Genomic DNA, 23040 nt, shown 5'->3' with positions numbered 1-23040 from the left:
GTATTTTTAGTAGAGACGGGGTTTCACCATGTTGGCCAGGATGGTCTTGATCTCCTGACCTTGTCATCCTCCCTCCTTGGCCTCCCAAAATGCTGGGATTACAGGCAACTGCCTCTTTTATACACTGGAGGTCTCTACTTAAATCTCACCCCCCTCCCGTAGAGAGACCTTCCAAGAACACTCTGTCTACAATAATCCCCATGACTCACTACTATACCACCTTGTTATGTAATTTTAGCAGCACTCATAATTCTTCTTTTAAAACCTTATTCATTTGATTGCTTATTATTTATTTATTTATTTATTTATTTATGAGACAGGGTCTCACTTTGTCACTCAGGCTGGAGTGCAGTGGCACAATCTCAGCTCACTGCAGCCTCCACTTCCTGGACTCAAGCAATCCTCCCACCTCAGCCTCTCGAGTAGCTGGAACTACATGTGTGCACCACCACGCCTGGCTAATTTTTGTATTTTTTGTAGAGACAGGGTTTTGCCATGTTGCCCAGGCTAGTCTTGAAATCCTGGGCTCGAACAGTCCTCCTGTCTCAGCCTCCAAAAGTGCCAGGATCACAGGCATGAGCCACCACGCCCAGCCTGTTTGTTTACTTTTTTAGTCCATGCAGTAGGATGTACATGCAATGGAACAGGGACTTTGTTGCAAGAATGGCATCTGGGACCTGTTAGAAACTAAAAAACATATTAAATAAAAGAATCAGGATGCCTAAGAAGTGAGGGGAGCAAAATCTGCATTATTAGCTGGTGGGGAAGAGGCAAGTATGTACAAAAGACATTCCCATTCAATTACCATGGCAGAGAATATTCAGTCTCTCTAAACACCTCTCTTCCCTTTCCTTAGTAGTAGACCCTCCAGATTTAGCTAGACACTTGGCTAATTATAATAAAGATCACATTCTCTAGCCACCCCTGCAGCTAGATGTAACAATGTGATTAAGTTCAAGCAGAAATGATGCCTGCCACTTCAAGATAATGCCTGTGAAAGGAAGAAATGTGTGCTGCCCTTCCTACTTTGCCCTACTCACTGGCTGGAATGCAGTCTTGATGACTAAAGCCAGGGCAGCCATGTTGGATCACAAGATGGATGCCACACATTAGAGATGGCAGAGCCACAGACGGAAGGAAACCATAGACCATGTACCCAGGTTTCTACTTTCATAAAGAGTAAACTTTTTTCATGCTCCAGTCACTGGATGAGGGGTCTCTTTGTTAAAGTGGCTTAGTCTATATCTTACCTACCTACTTTCCCTGTAATTTCATAGTTGAATCATTTATGTTGCTATAAAAAATTTCACACTGCATTTTCCAATCTCTTTTTGATCATAGTTCTAATAACAGCTGGAAAGGCCTCAGTTTTGAAAAAGTTACTCACAGGACCTGATCATCCTCTCCTCCACTTTTAGCTTCTGACACAGCCAAATTTTGAGGTTCGGTTTCTCATGGGATTTTTGAAACAGAGTTAAGAGAGATTTTCCCTCCCAGTTATCTGTGATCCCCTCTTTGAAGCAAGCATGCTGGTTTTTGGTTTGCTACCTTCTCAGTGATAATTTATCTCCTCTGTTTATGAAATTCAGGAAATAGATTCTGCGGATGTTTCCTAATCCTAATACACACTTGGTGTGTGTTTCCCCCCCGCAACTTTCAAATTCCCATCAGAAAAGACAGCATCTAAATTTAAACCAGAACTTGAAATCTCTGTGCCTCTGAAGTGGGAGGCGGGAGGACTTGCTGACTCTGGGATAGGTTTTGTTGGAACACATTTGGAAGTTTCTTTTAATGAGATTGTTTGGTGTATTAATTTTTTTCTTTATAAATGGACACATATATATTTTCCACAGGGATTCCTGGAAGCCAGAGCAGAATTCCTTTTTTGCATAACCTTGATTTTATTGCAAAGTGTGGGCTGCTCATATTTAATTTCCTTGGAAAAAAACAGAGCCTGCCATGAAACTGGATGCTATTCCAGGGTGGAGCACAAAGTCTGGAAGTCTAGAGTTCCTGTGCCAATGCAGCCATTCCTTAGTGCACACATATAAGGGGCTCAACATTGTAGAACACAGGTAGATTTACTGGGTTGCACAAACCTCAGAGTCCCCAAGACCTGTAAGTCCCTTTCTGTGTTGGGGAGGGCCCAGCAGTGTGTGTGCATGGCCATATGTTTTGTAAAATTTGTAAAAGGAAGAGTTAAGACCCTTTTCTCTTTCCACTCCAACTTCCTCTTCCTCTTCATTATACTTTCCCTCCTGTCAGTTGTGGCCTCAGGCATTTTGGAGTTCCATCTAAGGGGAAGTTGAATTGGTAATATGTTTAGTTTTGGTTTAGTGGTATATTTTTCTGTGGTTTGCAGTTATTCTGTGTATAGCTAAGTTATTGCCAGGCTGCCTTAGTGGCTTCTAGGAATATGCCTATTGCCCAGTTTGTGGTATGAACATGTTCTATGTCACCTCACCCCAGAAATTTATGGGGAGTGGAGGAAAAATCTTGTTAGAGGAAAGATTAAATTCTCTTGCGTGAATGATATTAGAAAAGTAATAATTGTTATAGGAAGAGGCAGAGTATGCAACCCTCCAAAAATGTAGCAAAATTATTGAACAGTGTGTCAGGCAGTTCATTAATAAACCACGTTGTGTTATTTTAATGGATTTTGTGCCATTTATGAGATTTGTGAGGTTTCAAAAATTTGTTGTAATCTCTTTTCTCATGCTAAATAGTTATTTTATACCTAATTTTACATCCATAATTTTGTTTTCTTTTCCTTAAATAGCCTTCTGAATATTATAAACTTTAGGCCCCTCCAACCCAGAATATGACCTTGGGTATGGAGAGGGCACAGTGGCACATGAAGAGAAGACACTGAGACACATTCTCAAGAATTGTATTTACCAGAGTTTTTATTTCACAGCAGAATGGATTGATACTTTGAAAATTCTCTATGACAAGAATTGATAAACTACAGTCTGTGGGTCAAAGTGGCCTGCTGTCTATTTTTATAAATAAAGTTTTATTGAAACATGGCCATGCTTACTTGTTTGCATGTTGTCTATAACTGCTGTCACATTACAATGGCAGAGTTGAGTAGCTGCAAACAAAATCATCTGGCATACAAAGCTTAAAATATTTACTATTTGGCCCTTTACAAAGAAAGCTGACCCTGCTCTATACCGTGGACTCCTCACAGAGGGCTAATGACAGGTCAAGCCCCTAAGTGGTTTGGTTAGTGTCTTGCCCATATAGCTGTCATGAAGAGTCATGAGGCTCTCTCATGGACCACACCAAGCCACGAAATATCCCACTAAAACCACTCTTTTCCATTCAAGCCTTGGTTAGGTTCCTTCTCTCCTGCTCAATAACCTTTGACGGCTCCCCAGTGCCCACAGGATTTTAGTCAGGCATTCACACTCTTCTCTGATCAGATGACATCCCATCTCACCAATATCCTCCCCTTACCCTCCCACATATTCCCTCTCCTGACCCCAGGAGTCACTGTGGATATTTCTGTCTCGGTATCCATTGATCATAGGAAGAAAGTTGAGGAACTGGAGTCAGATCCTGGACTGCCTGCCTCCAAAATCTACACTTTAAACCACCATATTAGACTGCTGCACTGGCAGAGACTTGGTTATAAAATCCTAAGCTGCAGGTGGTGACATGGCCACCCAGAGAAAAACTATATTTCCCATTTTCCCTTGCAGGTATCCATGGCCATGTGACTAAATTCTGTCCAATAAGATGTGAGAAGGAATAACATGTACAGCTTCCTGGTTGTATTACCAAAGAGCAGGGGTGTAACTTCCACCTTCTCTTTCCTCCTCCCCTGAGTGAACAGCAGTCTTCCTAGACCATGGTGGGGAAGCCTTATGTTGAGTTTGGCAGAGAAACTTAAGGCAAAGAGCCTGGATCTCCCACTCTGAAGAGCAACCCCAATACTGGATCACTATATTCAGACTATAACAGGGAAGAGAAATAAATTCATATCTTATTTAAGTCCTATTTATTTTGGGCTTTGCGATAACAGCTGAACCTCTATCTTGATCAATTATACTCATCAATTTTGTTTGTTTTGTTTTGTTTTGTTTTGTTTTTCTGAAGCAAGTTCCAGGAGAGGCTGGTACAATGGTCCTATGGGCTAGTAAGTCTTTGATGTTACTTGCCAGGCAAGGACATGAACACCCTAAACTCTCCCAGTGCCATCTACTTTCACCAAGTAGCCACAGCTGCATTCTCAGATCTCAGATCCAGATCTCAGGGCAGCTGCCTCTGGACCACACCATTTTGTCCAGTGCTCGTTCCCCTGGCCAGGGCTGTATTACAGGCAAAATAAACAGGGTTGACTGTTTCCATCGCAACTTCATGCTTTACAGGAAGGAAGTTGGAACTTGGACAAGGGACAGGTTTTCCTCAAGGGGAAGGGAACAGCCAGTTTTGGACCCTTCTTGAAGTGGATTAGGCTCAGCTGAGATTAATAAGTGTCATGCTTCAGGACAAATAAGCTTGGGATTTGCCTCATGGACTCTGCTTCTACTTGGCTGTTCTGGGGTCCTCCTTCCCCACTGGTATCAGTGAAGTGCGGCAATAAGTGGAGTTGTGAAGGAAAGCTGTACTCTATCACAGAATGTTTTTTTCCAACCCAGGGGTTACACGGCCTAACATTCTACCAGCAAGAAATGAATAACTTTGGCCTAAGCATTACTCTCTTCCTCCCCAGTCTTCATTTATGGGGAAAGAACAGCTGGCCCTATAAAAATAATTGGAGCTACAATTTATGTTGACTAGGTTTCAACTTCTAAATTCTGCACAGTGCTTGGTGGAGAAAGCCAAGAACAGGATCACTCCTGTTCCCCAGCAGAGTTTGGGAATGGAAATGCCTTTGAAAGAAGCAGAATGTGGGTAGCTCATTAGCGTCTCAGTGTGAATTGAACTAACAGATCCAGTTTTCCCAAGTAGGAGAATTTGTTCTTCTTGCTCAAGCCTCGGGGATTTGAAGACCATCATGCTATGGCATTTAAAGATTGACTTGATTTAAGCTCATGAAGATGTTCAGCATATTGTTTAGCCCACAACATAGGCTAAGTAAATTTTGTTGATTGAAAAATAATATTCCATTCAGGATTATTTCCCAGAAGAAAAAAAAAATGGTGTCACAAATTAGATAACTTGAGAAGAATTTAATAAGAAGACTACTTAATAAAAGTGTGAGTAGGATGTAGAAGTGCTGTAAGTGTTAGGGAATGTTTTGTGAGTAATAACAGCAAATTTGTGAGGGGAAAGGTGTCCTATGTTTAAAGAGATGAGAGGAAGTAGCAGTTATTGGAACTCATGGAAAAATTCATGTGAAGGTGGCTACTTGAGAGGAGTGTTGACCCTTGGTTGAGGTCACATTCAGCCCAAGGCAAACTCCCCGAAGTAAATATCCCAGTCTAACTCTATTCCTATTTTCCTGCTTCCCACTGGAGCTTCCTATTGGCTGGATCCAACCAGAAGCTGGTGTGCGTGGGAGCCCATTGGTGCTATCTACACAAGTTCACCTCCCAGGCACAGAGCCAGATGGAGAAGGGTAGGGAGTAGACCTAGAGGGCACATGGAAAATATCTGTCCCAAGGAGATATGAGCACTACTCAGATATTATTAGAACTTCTTGAAATGACTACCATTCAGCAGAACCCCTCCCACCATGATGTGTTCAGGGGTAGAAAGCCAGTCAAAACAATAACAGGTAACAATTATTGAGTGCTTGCTGCATGTTAAGCACTGTGTTAGACACTTTACATGTATTATCTCAGTTAATGTTCACAATAAGCTGATGAGGTAATCCCTCTTCTCACCCCCGTCTTACAGAAAAGGAAACAAGGCATAGAGAGATTAGGTAAATTGTCCAAAGTCAACACAGTTAGTCAATGTTGCTGGTTGGGCTGCCTGAAAAGCCAATTCTAAGACAGAGTTTGTCATGCAGAAGTTTGTATGAGAGGATATTCTTAATGTCAGTGGGAGGGAAGAGACACAGAATGCAAGGGTAGGTAGAAGTTGAGCTGTGTCTAAGGCTCAAAAACTTACTTGACTGAATGAAGGTTCTGGAGTAAAATGGCCCTTTAAAGTTGTCTCAAGTTGGGCCCAAACAGCCAAGCCTTTATACCCCATCTGCCATTGATTATTAGATGCTGGTCACTCTTGGAAGAGTGTGATCATAGGCTCTCTGAAGTTGATGGGATCCCAAAGGGGCTGGCAGCTGAAGGCTCTCTGTAGCCTTTGCTCCCAGCATCTAATCATCGCAGCACCCACCATTGCAAGTGATAGGGTCAGGGACCCCACTTCACAGAAACAGTGCTAAGCACAGTGCAGCACTTTCTTTAGAAGAAGATGCCACACAGTCACGCCAAGCCTCACGCGTGTCAGCTGCAGTCAGACTCTGACAATTAGTTCATGGGGCAAGCTCATCTGCAAAATCCATTTCCAACTTGGCAACCGTTAATGGTTTCTTCCCATCCCTGGGCTGGCATATGAGACTCCGGGGTGCTGCTGAATGCACTGAGTCATTCTTGAGATTATACTGAATATATTGCATCTTGGGGGTATCCCAGGACATTTTTACAAATCCATATCTAATTATCTACCATCTCTTCCCCTTCATTAAACCTGTTTAGCAGTCTCTTCGAATGCAATGGGTACCTTCTAAAATCAACATGACTCATGGAAATTTCTTAGAAAGTGCCAGTTTGGTAACCAACATATATTCTCCCAATCAGGCCTACCAGGTTATTTTTCTTCCCCAACGTTGGACTAGATTGCTTTTTGCGTAAGCATCAGTGAAGCAATAGGCTTGACAAACTTCGGGGCCATGTTGTATCATAATAAACATCTTTAAACTCTTAAGTCATACTCAAACCAAGTGAGGCTCACAAGAGGAGAGGCCTATGCAAACAGAGAGCTCATCAGGTCCATTCCTCACTCTTGCCCACTCTGCTCTCAGAAGTTGACCATGATGGCCTGAGAAAGATGGACTCCTTTGTCCTCTGGCTTCTGATTAAATTTGGCCAAAAGGAGTCACCAGCAGGAGACCAGATGCGTTAAATAATTCCTCTCTGTCTTAGAGGGTGGGAGGGAAGAGGAAGAGGGATATTTGTTCCCTCTATTCCCTACCTGGTGGGCTGTGGTTTAGCAGTGGCTGCCTTCCAGTATGCCACAGCTCTGGCTCTCTGTGGATGCTGGTATCACTGTTCCCTTCCTGCCTCTTCCGACTGAGGGTAGTAACTGCCCCCCACTGTTAATAATCCCAGGGTGCCTTACCTCCCTGTGTTGTTTTCCTTAATCCTGCTCACTTTTCTGCAAATGCTTCCTCATTTTAACTCCTTTCAAACAACCCCTAGGTTTGTCTTTGGTTTCCTGCAAGGACCCCAATTGATACATCTCCCCTCTTACCTTCACACTGGGTGGACACTCAGTAAATAGAGAGGTTGGAGGAACCAACTGTACAATTAAATCTGCTTTTCTCTCTGTCTTTCCCTAACCACACACAGGAGAATTTTTCTAAATGTGATGCAGATCTGATCTGATTCCATTTAACTCTTTCATTTCTCACCTTCCTGAAAATGACAGCAGCTGCCTGGCTAGTCTTCTGTACCCAAGGCAAAGCCATTGTAGCCACCTTCACACATATCACAAAGGAATTACGTAACTGAAAGAAAATATTTCACCCCAAAGTATACTGTTTTGTAAAAGGCATATTTTAAGATAGCTGGTCAGAAGGCCTGCAAACAGAAGAAGGCCTACAAACCTGTCTTCTGGGAGGGGACATTTGCACTTGTACAGAAAATCTGCATTAACTTAGCCAGGTCTTCTCTGAGGTCTTCCCTTCTCTAAATCTAGGAAAGATGAACTGAGAGTCTGTATTAGTCTGTTCTCACACTGCTAATAAAGATATACACAAGACCAGGTAATTTATAAAGGAAAGAGGTTTAATTGACTTACAGTTCTGCATGGCTAGGGAGGCCTCAGGAAACTTACAATCATGGCAGAAGGTGAAGAAAACACGTCCTTCTTCACACAGCAGTGGGAAGGAGAAGTGCCAAGCAAAAGGGGAAAAAGTCCCTTATAAAAATACCAGATCTCATAAGAACTCACTCACTATCACAAAAACAGCATGAGGGTAACTGCCCCCATGATTAAATTACCTCCCACCAGGTCCCTCCCACAACACGTGGGGATTACAGGAACTACAATTCAGGATAAGATTTGGGTGGGGACACAGCCAAACCATATCAGAGTTTGACACCTTTTAAAGGTCTGAAAGGAACAGCTGCCATCTATTCTTTCTGAGACCTGCTAACTGTGAAGTTTTATCTAAACAGCAAGACCACCTATGACAGCCAGGCCTCCTCTTCTTCCCCTCCCATAATTTTTTTCACCATAATCCAAGTCCCCATTCTTTCTATAACCTTAAGACAGTATTTAAGCTACCATATCCTATTGGGGCATTGTGGGTAATTACTCTGCAGTTTCCCCTGTGCTCATGCTAATAAATTTGTATGCCTTTTCTCTAATTAATCTCCCTTTTGTCAGTTGATTTTTCTCTTCTCTGAAGAGAGCCAAGGAGAAGCTTTCCCTTGGCCCCTACGTAAGCAATGGATCTAGATGGGCCACATCATTCCTTTCTCAGTGATAGCCAACATTTAATTTGACATTCATAAATTTCAATGTTTATCTTGGTTTAAGAGTCCAGTTTCCCCTTCAGAAGAGAGGTGGTATAAGGTATTTTAGATCGACGTTTCTTGAGCCAATTTATTTCGTGGCTTTGGATGTGTTTTATAATTTATCTCTGCCTTGATTTCTTTGTTGGCCACATGGATATTATGGTGATATCTACCTCATAGGCTGTCCAGAGGATCAATAAGACAATGTTTATCAATCTTAGAACAATTTAAGGCCCAAAAAAGGTGATCAATACTTATTAATCACTAATTCCCCCAATGAGGCCTCTTTCTTCATTCAGTCCTCCCCCCTCAATAATTAAATTAATATTTGCATCTCTGCTGTGTGCATTGTTCCTAATTTCCTCTAGTGGAGGGTACCTAACATTTATGCAGCTTAGGCCAACATTGTTTGGACAGGAAAGTCTACCCCTGCAGCCCCTGAAGAAATATCTTGGGCTCTACACAGCCTTACTGTGGACCACAGCCTTGACATGTGTTTTCTCATGGAACTGTCACTGGAAGGATTGAGGCAGGAGATAATACACCTAATTTATGGATAAAGAAACTCTAGCTCTAATTGCAAGCATTGATGAGAATGTGAAACAACAAGGGGCTCAACAAGCGCTGGTGGGTTGTAAATGGATACAATTCACTTGGGGAACAGGATGGCCTTGCCTGCTGAGGCTGATGGTGCACATACCCTGTGAGCCAGCAACCCGAGGCCTAGGCGTGTGCCTGAGAGACACTCCTTTGTGTGTGTTCTGGGAGACACACAGGGCAATGCTCATAGTAGCATCATTTGTAAAGCAATGACTGGGAATCAATCCAAAGGTCTATCAACAGCTGAATGGACAATTAAAGTGCGGCATATCCACATACTAGAACACCAATCAACAGTGAAAAATGAATGTATTACAGCTGCATGCTTCAACAGGGGAAGACTCCTAAAGACATAATGTGAAGACAAAATGCAGCTCACGGAGGGATGCGTAAGCCCATTTCCCTATATATGAACTGCAGAAAAGCAAAATAAAGGCCATATATTGTTAGGAGACAGAGATGTGTAGTAAAATGAGAAAGAAAAGTAAGAGAGTGATTGTTACAAAAAAATTCAGGGTAACGGTTCCTTCTCAATGTGGGTGGGGAGCAAGAAGAATGCAAGGGAGGAGGGGCCCTGAGGGACAGCTGAGATATTTCAGATGCTGTTGCATTGGTGTCCATTTTATTGTTACTCCTTAAATTGCTCGTTTATACTTGCTATACTCTAAAGAAAGGATGCCTTATTTCAAAATAAGACTCTAACCAAATCCTGAAGCTCAGAGAGGTGAAGCTGCTTGCCTTCAGTCACACAGCTGATGTGTGGCAGATCCCTGCTTCTGGAGGCTCAAAGCTGAATCACTCCCTCTTTAATCTCTTGGGTAATGTAAATACAGAAGGACAAAATAATTGCTAAAGAAAAGGGACGCATAAACAGATGATTTATTTTTCATACAAGAAATATTTATTGAGTAACTACATTGTGTCAGGCACTGTCCAAGGTGCTGGTGATTTAGAGGTGAAGGAAATGAACCAGGAACCTGCCCTCAGGCACTTGGCATTCTATGGTAGACGGAGGCTAAACAAATTTCATAAGTATGACACATAAGCTTTTTAAAAATATACAACTCATTGTAATACAATCATATGTTTGCACAGCTTTTAAGCACCTGGGAATCTGATTTGGGGGTACAAGTGTACGTAGGTTTCTAGTCTTTTCTGAGATCAGTGTTTTGTTTATTAACTGCTTTTTGTGCAGGTGATAAATCTACCTGTTCTAGCAGGTATCACCTATATTATTTGTGTCTTTATGAGCCTTCTGGCAATTTTAAAATGTCAAAGTAGGACTCATTTAAAAGCCATTTTAAGTTTGTAAGAAAAAAAAATATGTTTTACCCCACAAAATGCCTTTCTAAAAATACATAATGTATGTATTTTTTGTGTTTTCTGAGTTCCTTTCATCTAGTTTCAGGTCTGAGAATGGTGCTTACTTTTTCTTGCATGATTGATCCCTCTCACGCCCATGACATTTCATTGCTTATGGCTTTATCAGTTTGGGGCAGAAGCAGATGATTTTCAGGGAGAACCTGGACAATGGCCTTTACTCCCACCTGCATGAGGCCAAACTTGACTTTCCTGAGTAATCCAATGAAGGGGTTGCAGGACATAATCAGTGATCTGTCAGCTTGGCTTAGTTGGGCTTATAGGGCTACTGAAAGGGATTCAGGCCCCAGAGAGCTAAATATCCTAACTTTCCTCCCTAGAAGGCCAAAAAAAAAAAAAAAAAAAAAAGGATGCAGGATGACAAAGAACCCATCAGACTTATTACTAAATACATCTTACTCACAAAATCTCATATGTTCTAAGATGGGCATTATTGGGCCCATTTTACCTACTGAGAAAATTGAGTCTTAAAGAGGTGACTCAACTTGTGCAATGTCACATGGAGGCACAATTGGCATCTGAACTCATGGCCATTGGCCTGCAGATTCAGAGCTCTTGGATGGGCATCCCCAGTGAAACAGTCAAGGTTCCAGGAAAGATCGGGTCAGTCTCAGGAGAGAGATGGAAACCATGCCCTCTTCTTCACCCCATCCCCAGCCCTGAACCTGTTCCTGTGGGGCCTGGGAATTAGGTCAGACAAATCAAATATACAAAGTGTAGCCTTTGTTTGACTGTCTTATCTAATGTGCCTTCTCCCCCCATGGACAGCTGTGTCCTATCAGATGGGTGGGAGCTAGGGAGCCAGTTAGGGCCTGCCGTACTGTGAGACTCCGCCGGCTGGCCTTTGAATCTGCAGGAGATCAGGAGAGCTTGAGACATGGGGGACTTAAAGACAAAGAGAAGAGAGAGTGCTGTGTTGTCAGCAGCCTGCCTCGGACATCTTTTCCTCCATTAAAGCCAAAAGGATGAATGTGAACGTCTTCTAGAAACTGCTAATTTCCTGGAGATTAGAAGTGAACATCATGACACATGAAGAGCACCGTCCAGGTGCCAGCCACCATGTCAACTGCATTTTCAAGTAGTGTCTTTGTAAACATCCGGATACATATGCTGTTATTACTGCCTTTGACCAGAAGACTGAAGCCAGTTGCCCAAGGGAAGCTACCCAGTTGGCTGTAGAGCATGGAATTGAACTGGACTTTCTAAAAGTTCAGGGTTTCATCCCTCCCTCCCATCTAGTGGGCATTTCTTCAAGCCTCACCCAAAGTCCCTTGAAGGACCCTCCCCCACCATATTTTTAGCCACCTGTGGTGTGGAGTGGGTGCCCATCTGAAGAGAAGACATGGAAGCTCAGGCACAAATTGAGAGCAGAAGAGAGGAAGGAAACAAGAGATAAAAGAGAATGCACCTTATTAATAATGAATTTAGATAATAGAGAAAAGATAATACAGAAGTAGGAATATTTTCCTACATCTTCTTCTGTTCCCCTAAAGTAACCACCATTAACAATTTGTTCTTTATCCCTCAGGCCCTTTTTTCTGTATCTATATATATAATGAGAGAGACCCCCAAACTATACATAAAATAGTTTGTGGGTATTTGAGCTGTGTAAGACCTTTAACCCAGAAACTATACTAGGAACCTTATTCTACAGAAACTCTCACATGTCTGTGAAAGGTACAAGCATATTCATTTCAATATTCTTTGTTGAAAGAATAAAAAATTAGGACAAAACATACCTTTGTCAATAGAAAATAGCCTGAACCACCCCCAAAACTATATATCCATAGATATATCTATATGGATAGATAGCTATATATCCATAGATATATCTATATGGATAGATAGCTATATATCCATAGATGTATCTATATGGATAGATATTCATAAATATATAGATATATATCTATCTAGCCTATGGATAACTATGGATATATAGTTTGGAGTGTTGGTTCAGGCTATTTTCTATTTTCTATAGATACATCTGTATGGATAGATAAAATATCCATAGATATATCCATATAGATACATATTCATATGGATATATCTATTGATGTATCTATGGGTATATAGTCTGGGGGGTTAGTTTAGGCTATTTTCTATTGACAAATTTTTTTTTCTAATTTTTCATTCTTTCAACAGAGAACATTAAAATGAACACACTTGTACCTTTGCACCGTATATCCATTCAGATACCAGATACACAGCTTAGGGGATTGGTTTTGCTTTCATTTCTACGTTTTTACATAAAAGAAAATATCCTGCACACATGGTTTCCTTTTTTCTTCCTCATTTAGCTCTGTGTGCTGGATTAATTCTTTCTGCCCATGTGTATCTACCTCTACCTTTCTCTACCCGGTTCTGCACCCTGGGGAACTACATCATTACACTCCCTCGCTCTCTAGTTTCTGGCTGGGTTTGGCTAATGAGGCACCCCAGCCAGCTCCTCTTCCCCCTCCGGCCTACAGTGGTAACAGCTCCCTCATGTTGCTACACTGCCCCTTGTTGGTTTCTTTAAATCCTGCTCACACCTTTACAAATAGACCTTTTGTTTAACTCTCTCTAAATGGCTCAGCTTCAATGTGCCATCAGTGTCCTCCTGGGGCCCTAAAGAAAACACTATATAATCTGAACATCTTCTCAGATTGGAACATGCAGGATGACCTCATTTCTTTAATGACTGCCTACTAGTCTAGAGTATGGATGGAGCAGAGTTTATTCAGGCTATTTGCTATTGACAAAGATATATTTTTTCCTAATTTTTCATTCTTTCAACAAAAAATATTTAAATGAACATACTTTTACCTTTGCACAGACATGTGCGAGTTTCTGTAGAATAAGGGTCCTAGTATAGTTTCTGGGTAAAAGGGCTTACACAGCTCAAATACCCACAAGCAAAACTCCTCTCCAAAAAGAAGGTACAGGCTCATATTTTTAGGGGGTCACTGGCATTTATCCAGAAGCCCCAAGACTTTCAGAGATTGAACAAGAACAGGAAGACTGATCCCAAAGATGGTGGGAAAGAGGGTTCAGGGGATGCAGATGCCAGGGAGGTAACCCCAGCCTGGCTGGCTCTCATCTCTGGGGGCTGCTCCTCCATCTTCAATGCAGACAGCAGCACTGAGCTTGGGGAGAGAGGTTGAAAGGATAGAGATAAATGCTAATCTCTAGTGTAAACAGTTCTCAGGGCTGGACACTCTCTGGACATGCCACAATCCCCCCCTGGGAAGGAGATGAGATAGCTCGGGAGGCCGAAGCTGGATTGGGGTAAAGGAAAGGGAGATTGGGAGAGACGGGAAGAAACAGGGGCCAAGGAACCCATCATTTATGTGTCTGACAGCCATGGGAGCAGCCTGACTGGAGACAGGGAATCCTCAAACGGGACTGGGGTAGAGGAGAAAAGCCGATCATGACGAGGCATGAAGGGCAGCAGGGACCCTCCCCTCATATATCACAGGGAAGCCCAGTCAAGGTACTGTTCAAGGGCGATGTGCAACCCGTAAACCGATTAGTAATTTGAGCCAATGACCTTGAGTGTGACCTTAGCAAGTTACTTTCCTTCTATGGCCCTTGGTTTTCCCATCTGTCAGATTGGGGTTGTATTCCCTGCTTTACCTATGAGAGTAGAGACAGTGCTTTTAACTTCCATGGTTCTAGGTGAAGTCAGGTGAAAATAAAGAGCAGGATATTTCTTGAAAGACAGAAGAATTTCTCAAGGACAGGCAGAGAGGGGACAGGGTGGAAGAGGAAAAGGGAAGTTGTAGGCAAAACAGCACATTATTAAATGTGTCTAGGCTCCTGCAGGCCTGGGGTTGAATCTCAGCTCCTTCACTTGCTAGCTGGGGGACCTTGGGCAAGTCACTTACCCTCTTGATTTTCTATTCTACATTGTTACAGGAGTATAAAGATGATAGCTGCCTTATAGAGTTATGAGAACGAAATGAGATCATTCATATAAACTGGTTAGCTCTGTGCTTACCGCTCAGTAAATTCTCAGTAAACATTGGGTACTGTCTCTACCCTACATATGATGGCAGTACCTGGGCACCATGGTTAATAGTATTTTCCAGTGGTGCCAGCAAATAATATTTCTCATTCGTCATTCTCTTCCGTAGTGTTACCTTGTCACTTCCACACCAAGAGGTGGAGTCTAATTCTTTTCCCTTGAATCTGGGCTGGTCTTAGCAACTCATGTATAACCAATGAAATGCAGCAGAAGTGACGTAGCATAACTTGAGGCTAAATCAGAAAAGCTTCTGCAGCTTCCTCCCCATTCTCTTGGAACACATCTTCTCTAGATGTTCCCTCTTGGGATATCTGGAACCCAGCTGCCATGCTGTGACAAGCCCAAGCTACAAGAAGAGCCCACATGTAGGTTTCAGCTGAACCTAGCATTCCAGCTACCCAGCCCAGGCACCAAAGAGATGGTTAAGAGTCAGGTGGATTACCTGAGGTCAGTAGTTCAAGACAGGCCTGACCAACATGGTGAAACCCTGTCTCTACTAAAAATAGAAAAATTAACTGGGCATGGTGGTGGGTGCCTGTAATCCCAGCTACTTGGGAGGTTGAGGCAGGAGAATTGCTTGAACCCAGGAGGCGGAGGTTGCAGTGAGCCTAGATCGTGCCATTGCACTCCAGCCTGTGTGACAGAACAAGACTCTGGAAAAAAAAAAAAAAAAAAAGAAGCTTCCAGATGTTCCCAGCCCCCACTGTTCAAGTCACTGCTAACCATGTGTCTTCCAAACTGAAGCTCCAGATACTATGGACTAGAGACAATTCATTACCCACCATGCCTTGTCTGACTTCCTGACCCATGGAATCTGGGAGCTTAATAAAATAATTGTTGTTTTACACCATTAATTTTGGGACCATTTGTTATGTGGCAGCAGATAACTGGAAGGTGAACTGTGAGCTGATAAGATTCCAGCCCTTTATAGTACAAACTCGTCTAAGACCTCTTATCCCTGTTGTTGCCTTGTTCAATTCTAGGAGCATAAATAGCCCCTATGCCTACCCCAAAGTATGTTAGGGATACCAGGGCTTGCCACCCCATTGGTCATATTCTAGGGGTCCTGCCAAGAGGCTGGGCATTTTGGGAATTTGCCTGGCAGGATAATGTCTCTTTCTCTTCCCTTCTTAGTCATGTTAGATCAGAGTCCTAAGACATGTTTATGGTGTAGCAGTGATACTGAAGGCAAGAAATACCACAAATGATACAAACTACAAAGCTGGGTGGATAATATGATCTTAGAATAACAGATCCCAAAGGGCACCATCTCAGAAGGAAGTTTCATATAATAGGAACAAAAATAGGCTACTGTAACTGACAAGTGATAGTAATAATAATGGCAATAATAATTGTATTAGTTAGAATTTTCCATCACAAGTGACAGAAAACCTAACAGTAGCTTAAGTCCCAAAGGCAGTTGATTGGCTAAATGCAATAGATTTAGTAATGGGTTGATCCAGGGACTGGGTCTTTTTTTCACTTTCTTTCAGGAGTGGATGTTATTTTCTTTCTGCCTACATTTAGTCTACCTCAGACCTGCTTTTCACAAAGTAGTGGCTGCTGGCAAATCCAGGCTTACATTTCCATCTCCAATAAGACAGCCTGCTTCTCCATCAAAAAAGCCAGTGAAAGTCTATGACGCATCTGTCCCATTGGTTCTAATGTGGCCACATGACATCTGTGACTCCCTAGGGCAGGAAGGAGCTGTGATTGCCCATTCTGAGTCACGTGCCCATTGTACCCGGGGGTGGAGTCACGGCACCTAAACCACCCTAAGCCAGGAAGGAGCTGTGATTGGCCATCCTGAGTCACATGTTGATAGTAGCTGGGGGTGGAGTCACAGCACCTAAACTAACCTAAGTCAGGAAGCAGCTGTGATTGGCCATCCTGAATCACATGCCCATAGTAGCTGGGAGTGGAGTCACAGCACCTAAACCAACCTAAGGCAGGAAGGTGCTGTGATTGGCCACCCTGAGTCACATGCCCATCATAGTTGGGGGTGGAGTCACAGCACCTTAACCGCACCCTAAGGCAGGAAGGGGGTGTGATTGACCATCCTGAGTTACATGCCCATTGTAGCTTGGAGTAGAGTCACAGCACCTAAACCACGTGGACTGGAAGTAGAGGGAAAGGCAGTTTCCCAGAGGAAAACCAGAGTGATGTCATTAGAAAAAAGAGAGAGTTCCTGCTGAGAGGCAAAGATTTAGCATGCGGACCCCAGCCACTATTTACTGAGGGCTAGATTGTGTCAGGCACTTTACCTGTGCTGTTATCATGTAATCCTGTCAAGTGAGTATTATCCCTATCTTGCAGATGAAGAAACTGACACTCAAAGAGCGTCTTGCTTAAGGTCCTACGGTGACAGAACTGAGATCAGAACATGGTCACCTGACTGCAAAATTCATGCCTTTGCCCCTCTATGCCCCAAAGTCCTCCATCTCTTTTTTATACCAGAAAAAAATACACAAAAAAACCCAAAACACGTGTGATGAATGACATTCTCACATACAACCTGTCCTGTGGGGTTAGACTCAATTCCTCTTGTGAGACCTCTATTCGACCCTTCTCTTTCCCACTCCAGTAAGCATTCTAGAATTCAAGATAATCGAAATGAGGTCATTAGAAGACCAGCCTAGGCTGGGCGCGGTGGCTCAAGCCTGTAATCCCAGCACTTTGGGAGGCCGAGGCGGGCGGATCACGAGGTCAGGAGACTGAGGCCATCCTGGCTAACACGGTGAAACCCCGTCTCTACTAAAAAATACAAAAAAACTAGCCGGGTGAGGTGGCAGGCGCCTGTAGTCCCAGCTACTCAGGAGGCTGAGGCAGGAGAATGGTGTAAACCCAGGAGGCGGAGCTTGCAGTGAGCCGAGATCCCGGCCACCGCACTCCAGCCTGGGTGACAGAGCAAGACTCCGTCTCAAAAAAAAAAAAAAAAAAAAGAAGATCAGCCTTACGATCTTTAATTTTTATTGTAAAAAATTTCAAACATAAACAAAGTAAACAGAATAGTATAGTGTATCCCTCTCCCTGTACCTTCAGCAATTACCAGCATCTGTATTGTCGTATCTGTTCCTTCCCGTACTCTTCACCTTTCACCTGATAATGACGTTGATGATGGTTTTCATAGGTTTGTGTGGTTTTAAAATTTTACTTGAATTTGTTTTTGAAGTACAAGGAGTTACCTTTTGTAAGGAAGTTAAGTTCTAAAATCAGTGAGAAAGACAAAAACCATACATGCACAAAATACTCCTTTAAGCACCATTGTCCCTTGAGTATAGCAACAGTTTGGTATTCGTTCCTTTGAAGGGGCCAGATGAAATGGCTGCCTGACATTTGGGGGCATACTGTACAAAACACTACCGTCTTAATCTCTAGACTCAATCTTAGCACACAGGGACCAGAGAGAGCCCAGGAGATCCTGTTCCCATCTGGCATCTCATACCCACTTTGGGGCATGTGCTCATTACATGAAATGATGGGCAGATCAACACCTCTGCTATTTAGATTATCTTCTTCTCCCAGTTCTGTTTCCTAACAGTACAAATATAAATGGACGATACCATTTCACCCTCAAAGTCTTTCAAATTATGGTATGTGTTTGAATTCCCCTCCAATGCTGATAGCTTGTGACATGTGCTGTGTGCTTGGACCAAATCCACATTATGCAGTAAGCACCCCATATGCATTTCAGCTGTGACAACCCTGGTGAGAGGCAAGGTCAGAGGGAGCAGGTTGCAGCTACCTGCACCCCGAAGCCTGCGGCATCCGGGGCTCTCCTGCCTTGTGCCCTCTGGATCGTCCGCGCCTGTGCCCGTGGATCGTGAGCCTGGGAGGAAAGTGGTGAGCCCACCTCCCACGGCTCGCCTTCTGGGGCCGGCCGACTTGCTGGGCCATTAACCAGCAAAGCCGCAGCAGCAATAAAATTAATTTCCTTTCTAATATATACAAGACTTTCTGCAGGAGAATTATGGACCGATTTGATCAAAGTGTGTAAGTGGTGTGCTTATGCTATCAGTTTCAACCCCTTAATGCCCTCCTGTCAAAACAAAATCCTCAAGAAAGGCTTTGAGGGGAATCACATGGGCATAATGGCTTTCCAAAAGAGAGCCCTAAGTACTTGGTAACATATACAGAGCCGACTATTAGATCGGCTGGTGTAATTGTCCTTATATTTTAATGTAAACACGCTTATATTAGCGGGGCACTTCATCCCTCCACAGACACGGAGGTGCAGGATGAGCGGGGGAAGGGAAGATGGCTTTAGCGGGAACACCAGCCAGGGGAGGAGGCTGTCAAGGCGGAGACATGCAGAGGAGGTCAGGGGGCGTGGAGGGGAGGGGGATTCTGAGGAGGGAGGCACAGGCAGATGGAAGAGTCCTATCTGGCTTTTATTAATAACACGAATGCTTGGCTCCTGGGTGGCACTTTGAACTTCTGTTTTCCCCAGAGAGCTTTCCCATCCAGGTTTTGCTTTGCCCTCGAGGCAACCTCTGCAAGATGGACTGGGAAGGAGAAGGACTCATTTCATCGATGGGTAAACTGAGGCTCAGAGAAAGCTTTTATGCCCTGGCAGGAAATAGATGCATACTCAAAATGGGTGAAAGAGGGTAGAATGAAGGGGTCATTACAAAGCTGTGGGACAGGGTTTAGGGAATTGACAGGGATGGCAGAAAACCCCGAGGCTAGCAAGGAGGAAAATTATTATCGCTTTGAGACCTGAAGGGACAGGGTGACAGAGAGTGTGCAGAACCTGGTGAGGATGACAGTTTAAGAGAGTACTCCCTGGAAGAAGCTGCAGCCTTTTATAGAGACAAGCAGCCACTGCTAAGCCCATGTAGGGCCAGCATGGAGGGAGCCAGGGAATAAATACCTTGACCTCTCTTTTTCCTCCCATCCTATTCTCCTAGTTTCCCATAGGCAAAACCCAAAAGGAAGATAGAAGACAATAGAGCCCTGATTTTTTTTTTTTTTTTTTTTTGAGACGGAGTCTCGGTCTGTCACCCGGGCTGGAGTGCAGTGGCCGGATCTCAGCTCACTGCAAGCTCCGCCTCCCGGGTTCACGCCATTCTCCTGCCTCAGCCTCCGGGGTAGTTGGGACTACAGGCGCCGCCACCTCGCCCGGCTAGTTTTTTGTATTTTTTAGTAGAGACGGGGTTTCACCACCTTAGCCAGGATAGTCTCGATCTCCTGACCTCGTGATCCGCCCGTCTCGGCCTCCCAAAGTGCTGGGATTACAGGCTTGAGCCACCGCGCCCAGCCTAGAGCCCTGATTTTGACTCAGCCTCCCAGGACACAGACAGGGTAAAGAAATCAAAGAGGCAAATAGAATTTGCAGTCCAAGGTTCAAAGGGGCAGTTGGGAGACACTTTTAGGCTTTCTGCAACCAAACCACCATCTTCCATACAAGCAAGAGACAGTCACTCAGTAGAGGAATAAGCCTTCAGTTGCATACCATTCCATGCATCAGATGGCAGGATTTTGAAACTTTTGGAAGTTCCATACTTTGGCTTTATTTTATGAATCCACCAGCGCTGTGCACCAAAGTTTCTGGGTGGGGGGAGAACATATTTTTGCAGAGCAAGTACAGATAAGAGGTTGGGTGCCTGAAGCCTGGATAATAATAGAATGACAGCTGATGATTCATCAGTGCTCTTCAGAGCCAGCTGATAATACATTGGCCAGCCTTTCCCCTTTGCTTAGACAGAACAGCCACCCTCACCCACGGGGATTCCTGCGCAGAAGGAATTTCCACAGCCCTGTACCAAGCATGCTTAAAGTGGCTACCATTTATGTGGGGTTTCCATGTGCCAAGGGGCATGCCAATGGTCCTTTATATCAACTCACTTAATCTTTATATCCTCATGACTGCCCCAGGAGATACATAATAACATCTACATTTTATAGGCAGAGACAGAAGGTTGGCTTAGCATAACAGAGAGGGAGTGTGGAGCAGTAGTTAGGAGCATAACCAGTAAATCCAGATGGCCTCGGTTCAAATCCCAGCCCTGCCACTTCCCAGCTGTGGGATCTTGCACAAGCAACATGGTCTTCCTGTGTCTTGGGCCCCTGCATCTGTAAACAAAACAACACTGTAAAATAACAGTGTCTACCTCATGAGGATCTTGCAAAGATCAAATAAAGAGCTTTGAAGAGCGTCTGACTTATAGTAAGCTCTGTGGGAGCGTTAGCTCAGAGATAGTTCTCATGTTAAACTAAATAAGTTGCCCAAAGTCACACAGACAGAAATTAGCAGTGCTGGTTGTGCAAACCTGCATCCTGAAGTGAGGCCATGGAACCAGGGTTGTGCTGAAGCTGGTTTGTACCGGCTTGCAAAGGCCAACTGTTAAATTTTCAGGACTTCTGTGAACCAGTTGTTAAACACAGACATTATTAAAAATTAAATTATATAAAGTTTACAGTTAAATGAATTATGTTAAAGACAAAGGTAATAAATAGTCCAAATAGATCACTCCTAATGTATCACTCGTTTTTGAGATCGTTTACACCTGCTGTATCTGTGTGGTGGAAGTCCTATATAATGAGATGCTACATATCAGCTATTCCTAACTGTGTCACATGACGTCAGCCATGCTGGGAGTAGGTACACCACTGAAATTGGCAAATACTACAAATCAGACCACTTTTCTCCTCCAAGAGAGGTGGTTGTTAAACATTTTACCAGTACATCGATGCCTAGAACCCGAGCCTCTTTACTTCTCATCTGAGGCTTTTCCTATCACTCTGCAGGGCATGAGTGGTGAGTGCAAAATACTTCCTACTTCCCAGATGCAGCGCCACTCTGGTTTGGAGGGCGGGTGAGCATCTTGCCCTGACATCATCTCATGCCAGACAAGGACCTGGAATATTGTAAGTGAAGCTTGCAGTGACTCCTGCCTCATATGACATCTGATGGTTAGGGCCAGATTTTAAAATGTTTCTTGAGAGGGCAAGAGTCATGAGTGGGGCAAGCAGGTAGCCCATTTCTGGGCACCACCACCATCCTTCACTCAGCATCCTGCCCCCACTTCAGGCAAATTCCTCGGCTAATGATAAGCGTGGCTCCATCTCAGAATTTTCCCATCGTGCTGACAGTTTTAAACCAATGGATTTATGAACTTTAAAGTAATAGAAATATTTAAGGCAGACCTATTTGCCTTATCGGCAAAGACAGGAACACTCCTCTTCAGAGGGGGGTGGGGAAGTAAACTCATAAAAGGGAGCGATGTTGTTGAACTCTGCCTGCGGGGATGGGAGGGAGGGGCCCTCTTGTTGCCCCATGCTCTCATCCCTGCCCTCCCCTAGGCCTACTTCACCAGCCTTCCTGCCAATCCGGGGTGCTGCTAGAAACTCTCCCAGTAATTCTTTTTCTTGTCAAATTAGTTAGATTCAGTTTCTCTTGTTTGCTTTCCATTACCCTGATGAATACAAAGATGTTGATAGAGGTGATGGTTATAATGATGGCTAACATTTATTGAGTATCTACTATATGCCAAGCACTGTGTGTTAAGGACTTTATACACATGATTCCATTTAATCCCCTGGAAGAGGGCTGGAGGTGAGGGTGGAGGTTGGCAGGTAAAGATCCAAGTTTTATGGGGCCCGAAGCTTATTCAATTGGAATAAGAAAAAAAAAAATGAAGTTACCATTTTTAAAATTAACTTTTATTTTTATTTTAAGTTCCAGGGTACATGTGCAGGATGTGCCATGGTGGTTTGCTGCACAAAGCCCTGCATGCATTAGCTGTTTTGTCCAATGCTCTTTCCTCCCCAACCCCACCCCCAACAGGCCCCAGTGTGTGTTTCTCCCCTCCCTGTGTCCATGTGTTCTCATTGTTCAGCTCCCACTTGTAAGTGAGAACGTGGGGTGTTTGGTTTTCTGTTCCTGTGTTAGTTTGCTGAGGATAATGACTTCCAGCTCCATCCATGTCCCTGCAAAGAACATAATCTCGTTCCTTTTGATGGCTGCATAGTATTCCATGGTGTCCCCCGGACCAGGTCCCCCTGCTGCTGGCGACAGAGATGCTTGCTTGCTGTTCTCTGGTCCTGCACACCTGAGGCCTCAGCCTCCCCAGGACAGCCCTTCCAGATTCTCAGGACTGCCTTGCCCTCCCTGCCCTGCCTCCTAGGTGACTCTGGCAAAGATAAGAGTACGTATTTCCTCCTGCCTGAATATGTACCACATTTCCTTTACCCAGTCTATTATTGATGAGCAAAATTACCATTTTTTTTCTAAAACCATGTGACCCTGTGGAAGCATCTCTAGAGCCCCTCCTGGAGTGTTGAAGGAACCTGTGAGGGTAAAGGGTCCTGAAGCTGAATTTTCATGATCTTCATTTTACAGAGGTGGAAACT

Source organism: Colobus angolensis, unplaced genomic scaffold (assembly GCF_000951035.1).
Source record: "Colobus angolensis palliatus isolate OR3802 unplaced genomic scaffold, Cang.pa_1.0 Scaffold79, whole genome shotgun sequence".
NCBI lineage: Eukaryota > Metazoa > Chordata > Mammalia > Primates > Cercopithecidae > Colobus > Colobus angolensis.
The sequence above is the reverse complement of the archived record's forward strand: the minus strand, read 5'-3'. Positions refer to the sequence as shown.